Here is a 15,973-nt window from a genome sequence, read left to right as displayed (position 1 = left end):
CCACAGAAGTAAGGGAAAAGTTGGGTGGATATTTTTGTTGTGCTTTGGTCATATTTGCGGCTAAACTTGGCATATTCTGTGCCAATTGCAGAGAGAGATACAAGACAAAAATGGCGGGAAGAATCTTTTTCTTTCACTTCCTATATGATTTTCAGTCACAACGCCTATTCAGTCGCTATATATCCTTCTTGAATATTCTATGTTAATTTTTTTCTTGTCTCTTTAAATTTTAACACTATTAATAGGGCAGAATACAGAAGATAACAGTTTATAAAAAAAAAAATTGACTAAAATATGGGTTTTAATGAATTTTTTTTATATATAATATTATTATTAGCTTGTTATCTTTTTGTGTTCTGCCCTTTAAGTATTTGTTGGAACTTAAAGGGACAAAGAAAAATAATTAAAATGAGATATTCATAAAAGATATTTGTTGATTTAATAAATGTTGGGATAAAAAATAATATAAACCTTTAAATATTTGTTGGAACTTAAGGGGACAAAGAAAACTAATTAAAATGAGATGTTCAAAAAAAATATTTATTGATTTAATAAATATTGGGATAAGAAATAATATAAAAAGTGGGATAGAAGATCCTTTTCTGCCAAAATTGGGCAATAACAAATTGGAAGACGCAGATCTTAGGGGAAAATACAACAACAACATTTTATTCATCTGCATCAACTCAATCAAGATTAAACAAATACAAAAAAAAAAAAAAAAAAAAGCTTGATATGTCCTTGGCTCTCTTCACTTTAACAACTTCCAAAAAAGATTTCGAGTTAGTATGTGAATTAATCTTATTTATATTCCTAGTGTAAAGCTTTTTTTAATGAGGTGATCTTGATTGTCGCACTTTATTAAAAAATAAAAGGGAAAATGATTATTCTAAGACTTTATTTTTGTTTCTTGGTCAACCCTTACATGTCATTTCTACTAATTTAGCCTTCAATTTGTCCATGACTCCATTCCAGGCGTGCAAGTAACTTGGTCAATTTGGTCCCTTACATGTCATTTTCTAATAATTTAGCCCTCAATTTGGTCCATGATTTCATTCCAGGAGTGCAAGAATTGTGTCAAACGAAAATTACAGTTACATAAAGAATTTTGTAGAGAGCAGACCATGTGATTGATAAATAAATAAAAAAATTACCCAAACATAGCATAATATTCAAATTCAAAAAAAGTATTTTTTTTCCTATACCGAACAAATAATATAAAAAAAGGATGAATTAACTAGATATAAAGATATTCGGGGTTCTTTTTTGTGTTTATTTGTGTTAAATGGTAGACTCAGTTGATGATCTTGCAGTTTCATTGTTTTGATTTTTTCATTTGATGAGCATGGAAACTTATCTAATGAGGATCCTGTATAGTATATAAGTTTGTTTTAACGACTGCTACTGAGACACTTTTTTATTTTTAATCCTCCTACCCCTTTCTATACACTTGCACAATATTCGAATCTTGAACTTGAAAGTCGAGAAGCCTCCAACAGCCTCTCATAGTCACTAGACTAATCCTAGTGGTTTCTTAAGACATTTGTTAAGATGTCTAAATTATATTTAACTTACTATGCGAATACACATATTCATATTTATTACATTCCTACATTTCGACACTTTATCAAAATCAGTTTCGCTCCCATAAAATAATTACTACCTAAAGCCATCTTAACGAGTGCCACCAATAGGCAAATCCGCGATATACATGAACTTATAATATTTTTGTGGGTTCCACTATTTTAAAATAGATAGATACCATGTTTTAATTTTTGACAAAATTTAATTTGAAGAAAAACGCCTAAATGCAATAATAAATGTTAACGTGTACATCACATAATAAGTTATGCGTTCTTAGGTGTACTAGTGAATGCCCACTGAAAACTTGAAACTTCATATATAAGTCCAAATTCAGGATAAAAAAAAAAGTGATTGTAATTTGGACTTAGAGCACCATTATTGACATATCGTACAACCATCGTTTCCATATCCAAAAGTTTATTGCCGTGTAAAAGGTTTTAGTTTATTAAGATGGGTTTGTTTATTTAGGATTCTTATCTAAGACACTTGTACTTACCTATACGCCAAGTAAACCAGATTATATATATATATATATATATATATATATATATATATATATATATATATATATATATATATATATATATTATCGTTTTATAGGCAAATTTTACAACCATGACACAATTATTTTATTAAAAATTTGAGTAGTATTTTTTTTTCTGTATCTGCACCTTGTCAATTTCATAAAAACTCATGAATTATCTAGTGTGTGAAATGTATAATTATGATCATTGGTGTAGATCTAAATTTTGATAATTTTTTTAAGTTATTCTTTTTGCATAGAAAATTACAATTTCTAAAATTAAGATTTTTAAAAGTTTGGCTAGTAATATTGGGTGGGACCATTTTGCATTTTCATAGCACAAGAGTACTAAAACTAAAAATTGAAGGTGATTCACAGAATAGTAAGTTTTCATTCGTCCTTAGTAGTTTAATTACTGGTGTGTGAAAAAACTGGTATCATTTAATATTTCAAATCTCTGTTGCCAATGAATGATTACTGAAAAGAATGGTTTGAATATTTTTTATTTGATGAAAATCAAATATACCAGCAAGAAGTCATATTTTACCACAAACGTACTATAGTTGTACCATCTATAAGTAAAGAATATATTACATGGATGATTGAACCTTTTTACTCGATAATATTAAATGTACAATTAAGAAAATCATTTTATACTGTTAAATAATAAAATTGTACTATCGTTGAATAGGAAAGGTATTATGACCAATAAATATACCACTAAGAAGTAGCGTTGTACTCTGTTAGAAAAAAAATGTACTACATGGAAATGTTTTGAACTTTTTCACTCAATAATAGGATTGTACATTTAAGAAAACTATTTTGCACTGTTAAACAGTAAAACTGTACCATCATTAAACATGAAAGGTACTATGTCAAATAAATAATTTTTCATTTATGAATTTGCCAATTGAATATTCTATAAATAACACCATGGATATTTTTTGGTATTCGAAAATTTGGTAACTAACCAATTGTGTAGAAAAGGAAAATTAGTAAAAGTCATTTTATACTGTAAATTAAAAAAGATTGTACTATCATTTAACATAGTAGACACTACGTGAAAAAGAAATTTTTTTGATGTAGTACTTTAAATATTACTGGAGAACCTTTTGATGTTTGGACATATTGCCTAAAGCCAAAAAGGCAAAAATAAATAATAAGAAAAAAGAATGGCTAGAAGCAGTTTTTATTGATAATAGTGAATGTACAGTCAGTAATACCAATTTGTACTTCAAAATTAGAAAATATACCACCACCAGAAATGGATCATTCTATTGTGAAAAAATAATTCTTTCTTTATGATTTTTGGATATTCAATTTTGTTGTAGTCATAGAACTACAAAACCTTTTGATATTTCAAATTCTTTTGACAAACCAATCATGTGGAAATATGAAATTAGTAAAACTCGTGAACAATATATGAACAAGAAGCTATTTTTCAATCGTACAACAGCAAGTTGTACTGTCAATTGAGAATGTAATTGTTACATAGAAAAGTAATTGTTCATATTTACATATTAAGTAACACTGGATAGAATTATGAATCAGAAAAATATTGAATAGCTAAATCCATTTTCGCTTAGTAATAATGAATGTATAGCCAAGGGAACCATTTTGTGTTGCCAAATAGTAAAATTATACCATCATAGGATATAGAAGAACTATGGCAAAAAAATATTTTTTGGCCTATGAATTTGACAATTGATTATTTTGTAATTGGAAAACTAGATAGTCTTTTTTGGATATTGAATTTTTTTCACTAACCAATCTTGTAGTAAAAAAAGACTAGTAGAAACCATATTTAAAGTATAAAATGAGCCAATAATTAACATAACAATATTGTATAAAAATATTTTTTTCATATTTCAACTTACTATATTAATTATTCATACACAGACAACCAAAGAACATTTTTTTTATGTTGAAAAGACTGTGTACAACCATTAATGTGAAATAATGAAAAAGATAGAAATGTTTTTACTAAACAATAGCTATAATTCAAAAAAATCATTTTTTCACTTATTAATTTAACAATTGAATATTTTGTGATTGTGAAACTAGAGATATTTTTTGAATATTCAATTTTTTGACTAACAATTGTGTAGAAAAAGAAAATTAACGAAAGCTAGAGAAATTGTGCCATCACTTGACATAGATGGTACTAATGATTTTTTTTTTTTTTTTGACTTAGTACTCATAGCTATTAGAACATGAGAGCCTTTTGATTTTTGATCTAGAACAAAAAAATAAAAAAGAAAAAAAATACAATTGTTATACTTACTTTTATTCGATAATAGTGAATGTACAATCAAGAAAATAATGTTGTACCCCAAAATAGGATAACTATACCATCAATTAACATGCGTTATACTATTCCGAAGAATTAATAGTTGTAAAACTATAAAACCTTTTGTTAGCAAATTTTTTTGATAAAATAATCATATGAAAAAAATTAATAAAATCATGAAGAATGTACTTGGAAGAAGCAATTTTGTATTATGGAATAACAAATTTGTACCGTTAGTTAACATAGCAAGTAGTACATCAAACAAAAAAAAGTTCTAATATTTTGAATTTGTTTTTTAATCATCCATACATATACAACTAGAGAACCATTCAATACTTGGAACCATAGTTATTAAACCCGGCCCGGAGAGGAACCCGGTGAAACAGGTGGGTCAACGGGTTACTGGTTCAACCAGTGGGTGACTGATCCAACCGGTGGGTCACTACATATATTTAAATATTATGTTTTATAATTTTTGATATGGTTAAAACTATAATAAACTATATTATAGTAAATACTCAATTAGTCCAATTTATTATATAATCATTAATTCTTATAAGAATTAACAAAACCTAAATTTAATTAGTAATCCACCAAACTTCAAGTATAAAATTTTATCTAAGTGTAATTATCTAATTTATTTACGAATTTTAAGTGCAAAAGGTTATTAAGAATAATATTTATTTTTAAAATGAATTGTGTAATATGTTATTTTTTAAATTCATTTCATAATTTATAGAATTTAGGGAATAATAAAATTTTATTAAAAGATTCCAAACAAATTTTGTTTTGAAGAAATAAAATAAGAATAAAAATCTAATATATAATATACAAGGAGTAAATAAGCACTAAGTGAGCTGCTGGACTAGTGGTGAGTGCGCTTAACCTTTATACTTGAGACCTGAGGTTCAAATCAGCATTGGAACATCTTCTAATCATTTTTATCCCAAAACCGGGTTCCTTACAAAACCGTCCCCGAGTTCCTTACAAAACCGTCCGGTTCAATCGATTGAACCGCCGGTCCGTTGAAAAGTCAACGGATTTCTTGCACAAACGATCCAATTACAAACCCAGCCCGGTTTCATGGCCGGTTCATCGTGTTGACCAGTTGAACTGTCGGGCCGGGCCGGGTTTAATAACTATGCTTGGAACATATTGTCTGTAGTTGTAGAACCCATTTTTTACTTGATAATAGAAAATGTAATTCAATCAAACCATTTTGTACTGCACAATAAAAATAGTACAATCACTAAACATAACCGATACTATTGAAAAGAACAATCTTTTATTTATATGTTTAGTAGTGTAATGTATTTTGAAGCCATAAATATGGAAAACCTTTTCTTATTTGGATTTTTTTTAACAAACCATGAATTTTTTTAACCAAATTAATCATGTATAAGGAGAACTAGGTGAACGAAAGATGTTTTATTGAAGGAAAGTGTAAGCAAAATTAGGAGAATGAAAGATATAGAGTTTGTGACACCCCACAATTTTGGATTCAAACTTTAGACATATTACTTTGAAGCACATCTTGTTTTAGGGACTAATTTTTATTTGAGAAGAAAATTTGTTAATGTCATATTTGTGATCTATTTGGGTTAAGTTGTGAACTGCTAGAAACCTTCAAGAATATAACTAGATAAGTTTATTAGGAAGAAATAAATACAAGATATGTTAAGTAAAGTGATAAGCATGCAATTATTAAGAAGGAGATAAGCTTGAATTTATTATGTGGTGGTTATAAAACTCTTTATTTTTTATTAGTTATGTGAAGAAAAATAAGATTTAGATTAGAATAATTTAGTGACCAGTAAGAATACATTTTAAGTATGCTAGTGGTAATGATTTCTTTATAAATGAAATTCATTGATTTAGAAGTAATTGATTATGCAATAATAAGGATATATTGAATACTAAGAGTAGGAATTGATTATTAGAAAAATCAAAAGAAAAGGAAATGTTGGGAATTTCATGTATCTAGACATCTCTTGTGCCACTTACAGGAAATAAAGCCAGAATAATTAGTGAAATGATAAGTATTGATTTATTGCAAGTTATTAATGACTAATGAAGGGATAAATTTGAGTTTACTTCTTAAGTAGTCACAAAACTTTTAGTTTTCTATCCATTAATGGGAGTAGAAATGACTATCATGAAAGGATAGGTGTTGAGAAAACAAATTCACACCTATGTTGCTTTTTCTATTTGATCCTGAGTCAATTTGCATTACAACGTAACATATATGTATCCATATATCCTAGGTAGCCGGAATCGAATTCGCATGGGTTGACTCCTAAGTAATTGATTTTGGTCAATAAGCACTACAACAAAAATGACCTTTACCGACATTTAAAAGTGTCAGTATAGATAATCTAACCTGACACTTTACTTTTTCTCACACCTAGGACGAGTGTCGTTCCTTCCAATGTGGGGATAGCCTCATAGCATTGAAATGTATCAGGAAAACTATACTGTTATAGCATCCCGTCTGCCAACAAAAATTGCTTCTCGTGATAATCGAAAGTGTCAGGATAGGTATAGTACATCAATAGGATATCGAATTCTATGAAGGCATCTTGAGTTGTCTTAATATATGGCTTTTAAGGACAGTTAGCCTAGTCAATTTACATTGCTTTGGACGACATTCCTATGTGTCATTAGATATTGCTTTAGAAGTTGAGCTATGCTGTTACTTTTAATTGCCAGGAGTTTTTTTCTATTTTTTTTTAATATGGAAGCAACCAGCAAGTAGTGCTCCCTACTGTACATTCCATCAATCAAAACCCCAAAGAACTTGTAAAATTATCCCAAAGAGTAGAATGCATATCGTAATTTAAAAGAAAAAATCAATGCTCAAATATAATTTGTTGAACTAAAAGTCGGTAACAAGTACAAACATAGCAAGTACTAAAATCCCAAACAAGTACTAAAAGATTCTCATGTACACAAACTTGAAATACTCTATTGTGCACAAACTAAAAGATTCTCATCCCCAACAAATTGAAAGAACTAACAGTAGCTTCCAAACTTTCCAATGAAATGAGAGCCTTCAGTCATAACCACGAAGTCCCCATCAATCTTCAGTTGGTTCCACCTGTACACAAAGTTTGCAGGGATTATTAGATCATCATACTAACAAGAGCTTTCCAGAAAAGCCACAATGTATTTGCTAAAGATCAAATTAAATTGCCATGATTCCAGAGGTGAAGCCATTCATGATGAGACCTAAGAGCCACAATGTAAAGACATGAACCCCTTTCCCGCTACTCTAGGTTATGCCATGAGCCATGTCATTTTGTTTGATTCAAAGTTAGGAACCATTCTAAGGATTTTAATTTGTTCAAAATTTCTATATTCCACGAAATAATCACTTCCAGGGGGAAATTTTGCAACTCACTCACACTTAAGATCAATCTGCTATCAATGAAAAACTAAACCTTGTATCCACTCAGTAACATAAAGTCAACTGCTAACAAAACTAGTTACATGCATTTCATATCGGCAATTACAGGACAGATCAATGTGTAAAGTTAAAAGCTTTCAGAATAAGTATTAGCAACTCAATGCCCATAAAGCCAATACATAAATGTGCAGCAATAACTGATCATGAAGCTTTAGTTACATTTACGTCTTAAATATTAGCTAGAGAAAAGATCATAAAGTTTCCCACCTGGAAGCTTTAATTTCATCTATTAATTACCACCTCATACTTGCCAACAACCATAATGACACTGCTCATCCTCTTATACCAACCACAAAGTCCAATAAACACAATCTCCTGCCCCCTGACCCTCCTCTCCCCCCCACCCACCCCCCCAAAAAAAAGAAAACCAAAAAAAGAAAGAACAGAACAAGAAATGGTTCTTGGAACATTTACAATTTTCACAACCCTTTCACAACAAATACATGGAAAGAACTAATGAACATTATCTGTAGGCCCAATTGAATCAACCAGAACTAACTACTAGTCCTCAATTTACTGTACAACCACTAACCACCGACATGATTACTACAAAAAATGCAGCGGCAAAGCAAAAGCAACCTCTTTAATTCATAAAACTGAGTACAAAATCAACCCATTTTAGTACTTAACTTCCATCCTTAAAATCCAGAAAAGGCCATGCAACATCCTTAATCTTCCTCAGAAAGACTAAAGACCGCTCTTTGATAAGCTTATACCAAAAACCCACAAAATTAAAACACATATTTTTCAGTTTCAAGAAAAATCACGAGCCAAGATTTACCTTTAGAGAAGACTTAAAGCAGCCCTTCTGGTACACAGACTGGAAAACTTAATGATGTATTGCTATCCTATCCTTGGCCAGGGCCTTTTAAATACTTAATGTAATTACCTAGTAGATCAAGAATTTAGTTTCTTTTTGGTGTTAGTGTTTTCCACATGAATCAGGAGTTTGTTTTATCTTTTCTTGGCTTCCTCATGAATCAGGGAATGTAGAAAATGGAAACATAAGAGAGATCACTCAATAAAAAACCTATACTAGGTTGTTTTCGTATTTATGGTGAAACCATATATTACCTAATTAACTTTTCAGTACATCAAATTGCAATCATGGACAGCAAAATGTGCATTGCATTCGTTGCTTTCGCGAAAAATTTGAACTATACTAAAGGGAATGTCTTAAAGTTTTTACCTCCAAATGAGGGAAGTTCTGCATTAGTGCTCAAAAGAAGCTGTGTGTTTTTGTTCCTGTGCAGAGTTTCCATTTCCTTTCTTTAAGGTAAAATTGTTTGGAGAGGCGTTCATTGCTAAAGTTTCTTGATACAAAGCCTGCAAAAATAGTTTCCCCAAATTTTAGTAAAGACAAAAGCGAGGCTAAATCAAATGCTTGTATGAGAAAGATAGTTTACCATTTATCATTGCCAGCTATACTCTCATTGCCCTATTTCCTAGACTACAATTCAACTTTCAAAGCCTTAAGAAGGTCTTGCATTTCAATTTGTTGGTTTTGCATTTCAGCTTGTCAGTTCTCCACCTTCGCATAAGTTGCTATTGAGTTTGGACTTGAATTTCCAACTCAGCTAAGCGCTTTTCAGATTGTTCAGCATTTTTCTTGAATTTTCCAACCATGTCAGGTACGAATAACAACAATTCATTAAAAAACAAGGCAGATTGTGTCCCATCACAGAAGATGCAAAAGAAAGCTCCAAAGTCTGAATTATAAGTTGTAAGTGTGATTATAATTTTAAGCTAGTCCTAAAATTATACATCTCAAACTACACAATATCAACTCCCAAGTCTGAAAAAGAATAACCAAAGGAGATTTCAAGTCATGAACAACCCCTCCATATGATACATACCCAGCCTACTCAATCAGATTGAATTTGAGGGAAAAAAATAGGGTTAGATCAAGCACATAACATCCCATCTGTTCCAATTCTGCGTACCCATACAAAGCTCCAATTAGCTTGTTGGATAAACTAAATCAACCCCAAAAACTAGTGGCAAAACACATCTAATTTAATGTTTTCTAAGTTTTTTGGGTACGTTTGTCTAATGAGGGAAAGAAGCAGAAAGTATGGTCAACATTTTACACTACCAACGACAACAACCAAAATTTTCCAACTGCTGGTCAATTTTTGTTCAACTCTCCCCCTGCCAAGTCCAGTCGTAGCTGGGTTTTGTGCAAAAAATGGTTGGGAAGTAGCAAGTCCTTCCCAAGCGGGCCAAGAGGCAGATGATGCAATTAATCTAGGGGATTCATGATGACAAGGCAAAAATTTTTAACAATTTTTGCCCCTAAGTTAAAAATTAGGGCAATAAAATTTCTAGGGATGAAAAGATTAATCATGTAAATAACCATAAAATTACACCGTAAATGCAAATTCGACAAGAATGCGGGTAGAAATTTTCAGAAAAAAAGGCTTAGGGCCAAAATATTTGCAAATTATTTTAAAGAGAAAGAGGAGGGGGAAAGAACTAACCTTTGCTGCAGACACTTGGAGAATTACTTGGTCTTCATGGCAGAGAGCCATGGTACTTCACTGGTCTTCAATCGTCAAAGAGATTGAGATTGCAGTAGTGAGGTGGAGGTAGAGGTGACAGTGGGCGTCTGAGTGAAAGTGAGGTAGAGGTGATTTGTAAGAGAGTTCAACACTATAGCTAGTTTGGAAGAGCAGATTTGGTGAGAAAAGAAAAGATTACAAAGGAAAGTTGAATCTTTCTGACATTTGGGACTTTGGATAGGAAAGAATTGAAAAGAAACGGAAGGATGTCAACTCCTTTCCACGTCAGAAAAATTTTCTGCCCAAAATCGGCGGAAAACGTGAGAAAGTGGAGTGAGTTAAATGAATTATACCATATGCCATTTTTACCCTTAAAAGATTAAAATATAACTATTTAACCTAATAAAATTCTCATGGTATCTTAAGAGTTAAGCGTTTTTATGTAAAATTGAATCTTGTCTTTTCAATTCTCTCCCTTCCAAACAAGGGAAAGTTATTTCATCTCCTTCCTTCTCCAAAACTCCCAAATAACAAGAAAAGATATTATAATCTTTTCTTTTCTTTTCTAACTTAAGGTTTCTGTTCTTTTCTTTTCTTTGCTAAACTCCCAAACTAGCTAGAAAAGCTTTGTTTTGCTTTTACACAGTAAAAGACAATTAGACAAGAGTCCGCCACTTTTTTTGCCTTGAATTTTAAATTTTGCGCCACTTTTTTTTGCCTTGAATTTTAACTAGATTTGGATCATAATTCATAGGTAGCAAAATTTGTTAATTTCATATGAGTGAAAATGTACTTTTATTACATTTCTAGTAGTTCTTATAGGTGCTAAAATTTTATACAAATTTCTCATAATTGCAAAAATAGGATACATCTTATTATTGAAAATAATGATGTTCAAATTATATGGCAATCAAATAGTTTCATTATAAACAATCCAAAGCTATTAGTAGTATATTGCAGCATCTGACAAAAAAAAAATATATTGCAAGAAATTGTAAAAAAGTGAAGACAATATGTTATTACTAATATATTGAAAGTTATAATGACAGCAATAAGTCGCCACTAAACAAATATAAGTGACGACAAGAGAAAGTTGTCAATAAACAGTGCTAGTAACAGTGATGTCACTAAAGGCCAATTTTCTTGTAGCGATGGCTGCTTGTCTTTGTCTGTTTGTTTATAATCAATCCAATTTCGCAAAGAAACATATGGTTTTCAATATTAGCCGAGGGACAACAGTTGAAGTTAGATAGATGAAGATGGTTTTCAAGGTGCTTGGATTCCTACAACTTTCTTTTGGCTGAGATAGCTTGTTTGATGAGAGGTGAGAGAGATGAGGGGAAGAAAATTTTCACTGAGTCTTTTGGCCGCCAAAATGAAACTTTGGAGTATTTCACTAAGTGTTTTGGCAAGTGAATCTTCTGCCAAAATTAAACGTTGTCATTTTGTATCTTTTTATTTGTACATCTTACATTTTCTCAAGTGTCATGATAGGTAGTCTAAAGGCACATTATTATTTTTATATTAGATAAAATAAAAAAATTTATATTATATAGTATTGAGTTGATAATAAGTGTCATGATAGGATTACTATAATGACACAAACCAGAAGTGTCCTTATAGGCATGTCAGAAAAGGCTATTTTTGTTGTAGTGAAGTTTTGATGTCAATTTGGGCCATAGGTCTATAGTAATCTGTAGGTAAATATGGTTGGATATTCAAGGTTGTATATAGAATGGAATAAATAAGAATAGATGAAAAGCATTGGAAGTGATGAAAAGCATTGGAAGTTTAGAAAAGCATTGAAAGAGGGGGAGAAGGAGAGAAAGGAGGAAAAGGGGTTGGGGTGGTGGAAGAAGGAAGAGAAAGGAGGGGAGTACAATAGGGAGAGAGAGAAGGAAAAGAAAGGGCTAAGAGGAAGAGGAGAGGAAGGGCTTGCAGTGATGGGAGAATGTGGGAGTTGGGGAGAGGAGTAATGGTGAAAGAGGTGGTGCTAGATTAGGTGGCAGGAAGGTGGTGGTTGTGGTGGAGGAGAAAGATGTGACGGTGTTGGTATGTAGTCATATCTTCTGGAAATTTATTTTTTCTTGTAACAAGGATGATGGATGCTTGGTAAATTTTGTGTGTCTAAAACTATCAAGATGTTTTCGCCTTTTTTAACTAGTATGTGCATATATTTTAGTGTGCTTTGATAGGGTGCAAAATTATTATTTAATTTATAATTATTTATTCTTGATTTTAGCCAAATATTATTTTAATTACTAGATTTTACTTATATTTGGTTAATTGTGCTAATTGTAGTGAATTATGTGAGATGTGAATAAAAGGAGCAATTTTTCAGCATTCTAAGAGTTATTTTGATGATGACGCATTCGCGGTCGGTTTCCAAGTTCGAGTCGAATTCAAGGCAGTTTTTGGAGAAAGATTTTAAAGACTTTAATTTTCATTATTAGTTTACTATTGGATTTGGAAACTTGGTATATTATCTTTAGTAGTTTCCTTTTTCTATTTTGAGGAATATATCTTATTATTAGTAATTGAGGTTAAGTAGGAAACAAGAGGAATTAGGAAAGCTGAATTCCCGTTTGATTAGGAGTTGGCCAGCAACAATTTCAGGAAGATTCTTTGAAATATCAGACACGGCCGTCACTTGTTTGATTATTCTTCTTATCTTTCGTTAGTTTTAGGAAAAAAACCATATGCAATTGTTATCAATGGAGTCTTGTGGATTTCCCCCAATGATGCGTAGCTAAATCCTTTTTCTAGCCGAGAAATAATAAAGGGTTTGGTTCATCAACATCTGTGAGATCCAATTGATTTTATTAATTTCTTTATTCATTAGTATTTGTATGTTTTCTGGTTTAATTTCTCATGGTTGTTAGTTGTTTGAATATCAAAGGCGCCTGATACTTAATTCAATCTAATAAACTATTGTCAATTAGTACAGTTAAATACGTAATTGTTTAATTGTTTTAAATTAGTAACAACTAATATGATTGGGGCCACGTTAGAGAGATGTACGATCTAATTTAAATAAATCATAGTAGTGCGTTTATTGATTAGAACATGGTTTTTTTCAATTTTTAATGCAAGCAAGAAATTAAATTATACAGGCGTATCTAGGGTTGTTTCTTGATTAGGGAAGTAGTTAACGGGCGAACCTTAACTATCGAGACATTAGGAAAAAGGAAGTTGTTTATCGCGTGTATGATAAATATAACCTATTTATTAGCGAATAATTGAGATGATTGTTGCATTGATGATCAGTTGTACGAACCACTTCTGGAGTTAATTCCTTGGCTAGAACTTGTTAATCCTTGGATTAATTTAATTTACTCTTGTTTAATTAGTTTTATTTTCATTAAGTACTTTATTTTAATTTTAAATCTCCCAAAACCCCCTTTAATTGAATTTGCTTAAAAAGAAACAGATTTTTCCTCCTAATCCCTGCAGAAATGACCTTACTTGCCATTGTACTCGTTTCCATCTTTGAGAGTAGGAATTTATTATTGTATAGACCTGACACCTGTCAATTTTTGGCACCGTTATTGGGGATTGGTGTTAGAATATTTTTTTTCTTATTTTATTTTCTGGTATTTTTGCTAATTTATGCCTCGTTCTTGTGAGACCCCGAAATTTTACTTGTCTTTATAGCTCATATTTGAATTTACTTGCCTTAGATTCTTGGTTGTTTTAATGGGTGAATTTGAGCCAAGGAAGTGAATTTTGTTAAGAAAAGTTTCATAATTTCAAGTTGTTAGAAAATCTAGAAATTTTTGCAGGAGGCTCTGCGCAATTTTGGGAAATTGGCTATAGTTGCCTGTAAAATTTCAACTCAATCCGAGCACTGTATCACGTGAAAAGACAAAAATACCCCTGACTGCCATAGATAGAGCTCTGTGGCCAGTTTTGACATTTCACCAACCTGATCGCGTCTGTTCACCCTGATCCGTACTGAATTAGCATTTGACCAAAACATAGAAGTTGTAGTGCTATGTCTTAGCTTTCCAACGGCCCTAAAAACGGCTCAATCGGACTTCGGTAGCCTGAGTTATTGTCATTTACGCATAGTGCGGTTAACTAGCCAGATTGTGAGATTTTGGTTCTGTAATTTGAAATTTTGACCTGGATACACTATGAACTGGACTGAATGATCTTCATCAAAGTTGTAGTTCTTTATCTTAGCTTCGAAACGGTATAAATTGGACCCCAATCCGATAAGCGTTGCTTCGGTTGTGTCCGATACGCTAAGCGACGTCAAATCTGTCTTTTGTTTTATGACTTAAACTTCATTTCCGAACATTTTCCTAGCTTGATTTTGTACTTGTACGACATTGAGTCTATTGAACGGCTATTGAAATGAGATTATTTTGTGTGTGATTTTGGGACTGATTTGAGGAAAATATTGAAACCATAAATGGCTAGAAAATAGGTAAACACAAGGGGCATGCCGCCAAATTTTCACTAGAGGTATAAACCGGTTTTTGGAGTTCTGGTTCGGTAATCTGCAAATTTGACTTGGATACACTGAAAACTGGGTTGAGGTGTCTTCATGAAAGTTGTAACCCTTTGTCTAAGTTTCGAGGCACTACCTAGTACATTTTGATCCGATAACCACAACTCCAGTTATGGTTAAAATCGTGTAACCTATTTTGTACCATTTTCATTTCCGCGCACGCGCGTGTGCATTCCTTTGCCGTTTTGCCGCTTTGATCGTTTTAGTCCTTATTTCCAGTTGTGATGGTCGATTCATTGATAGTTGAGTAAAATCTTCTGTCACAGGCAGTGACGGACCGGACGGAGTCGGTGAACCCGTATAAAGTGTCTTGTTTTACAAGTTAACACTTTTGAGTGAGTAATTGGGTTGTTTATTGATGTGAAATTGTCAAAGTGCCTTGTATATGTTAAATGGGTACTTAGGTGAGAGTGTACTTTATCTCATTCGACCTAAACCCATCCTTTGTTTTGATTTCATATGTGAGAATACATGACTTATGTTGAGTATCACCCTCTTGCTGTGTGCTGATGGGGGTGATTACATGACTTGAGTTGAACCCCTTTTTGCTGTGTGCTATTGGGGTAAGTATTTTATTGTGTACTTTGTTAAGAGATATCATCTATTGAGAGATTGGATATCTCAGGGCTTGGTTCCAGCCCGATTCCAAGAGTAGACGAACTATTCGAACCAGCCGGGGTTTGGTCGAAGTTAGTTCCATGCTAACCCTGGGATTTCGTTCTTTGTTAAAGTTTTGATTAAAACTAAGTAATTTTGTTTCGCTCGAGCTGTTGTGTGCTGTTGACTGGCCAGCGGGGGTTGATAAGGTGAATGGGAAAAGTAAGTGGAGTCTACGGACCATGAGTACTTTGGTTGACGGAGTGTCAACAGGCGTTCAAGCTCGAGGAATTGAACTGGTTTTGGAGCCACCCGTATCCTACCATTGTAATGTTATCTTTCTGTTATTGATGTGAAATATCCTGATTTACTTGTTTATTTGGATGTGAGTTTACATTTTTTTTACCCCTGATTATTCACTAAGCATATAACTTACCCCATTCCATTTGTTTTTCTTAGCAGGGGGCCGACGCGGGAAAAGCTCGGGAAGGTGTAT

At 32.1% G+C, this 15,973-nt stretch overlaps 1 long non-coding RNA gene across 2 annotated transcripts; it reads right to left on the bottom strand.

Moving 5' to 3' along the window:
- Positions 1–7,250: 7,250 nt before the first annotated feature.
- LOC113729668 (uncharacterized) lies at positions 7,251–10,657 on the bottom strand. Of its 2 annotated transcripts, XR_003458177.2 has the most exons (3): positions 10,344–10,647; positions 9,053–9,189; positions 7,251–7,494 (listed from the first exon to the last, which is right to left on the bottom strand). It is a non-coding gene; the product is annotated as an uncharacterized lncRNA (long non-coding RNA). The 2 variants fall into 2 exon arrangements; XR_011841187.1 differs by lacking the exon at positions 9,053–9,189 and having other exon boundaries at positions 10,344–10,657.
- Positions 10,658–15,973: the final 5,316 nt, after the last annotated feature.

Source organism: Coffea arabica, chromosome 2e, assembly GCF_036785885.1.
Source record: "Coffea arabica cultivar ET-39 chromosome 2e, Coffea Arabica ET-39 HiFi, whole genome shotgun sequence".
Taxonomy (NCBI): domain Eukaryota; kingdom Viridiplantae; phylum Streptophyta; class Magnoliopsida; order Gentianales; family Rubiaceae; genus Coffea; species Coffea arabica.
Note: the sequence above shows the minus strand (reverse complement) of the source record. Positions and strands in the feature narration are given on the sequence as shown.